We start from the raw sequence: 386 nt of genomic DNA, 5'->3' as shown, positions 1-386 counted from the left end.
TGTGTGTGTGTGTGTGTGTGTGTGTGTGTGTGTGTGTGTGTGTGTGTGTTTATGTTGATTTGGGCTCCCTCGTAAAGGTTTCCTGTACCGATTTTATCTGAACCTCGCTTTAGTTTTAATCCCTCGCGACGTGTTCTGGCGTCAGTGTAGTGTGTCTGTGCCTCTGTGTGTATGTGTGTGTGCGTGTGTGTGTTTGTTTGTTTGTGAGTGTATTCTTTTACTAAGCGGTATGACGTTATCAACACTTAGACATATGTCTGGAAGCCAGCGCTCTTCATCAGGCTAACCAAGAAGACTGCTGCTCAATTTTAGGATTAAAGTCCAGCATTAACATGCATTTGTGTGTGTGTGTGTGTGTGTGTGTGTGTGTGTGTGTGTGTGTGTGT

The 386-nt window shown here is 44.6% G+C and overlaps 1 protein-coding gene across 1 annotated transcript in view; it reads left to right on the top strand.

Annotated features, from left to right (window-relative positions):
* slit2 (slit homolog 2 (Drosophila)) overlaps positions 1-386 on the top strand; it is an 85,957-nt gene that overhangs the window by 76,348 nt on the left and 9,223 nt on the right. The gene's annotated exons all lie outside the window — the stretch shown is intronic.

The sequence above is a fragment of the Anarrhichthys ocellatus genome, unplaced genomic scaffold, assembly GCF_004355925.1.
Source record: "Anarrhichthys ocellatus isolate YVR2014 unplaced genomic scaffold, GSC_Weel_1.0 scaffold107, whole genome shotgun sequence".
Taxonomy (NCBI): domain Eukaryota; kingdom Metazoa; phylum Chordata; class Actinopteri; order Perciformes; family Anarhichadidae; genus Anarrhichthys; species Anarrhichthys ocellatus.
The sequence above is the reverse complement of the archived record's forward strand: the minus strand, read 5'-3'. Positions and strand labels throughout refer to the sequence as shown.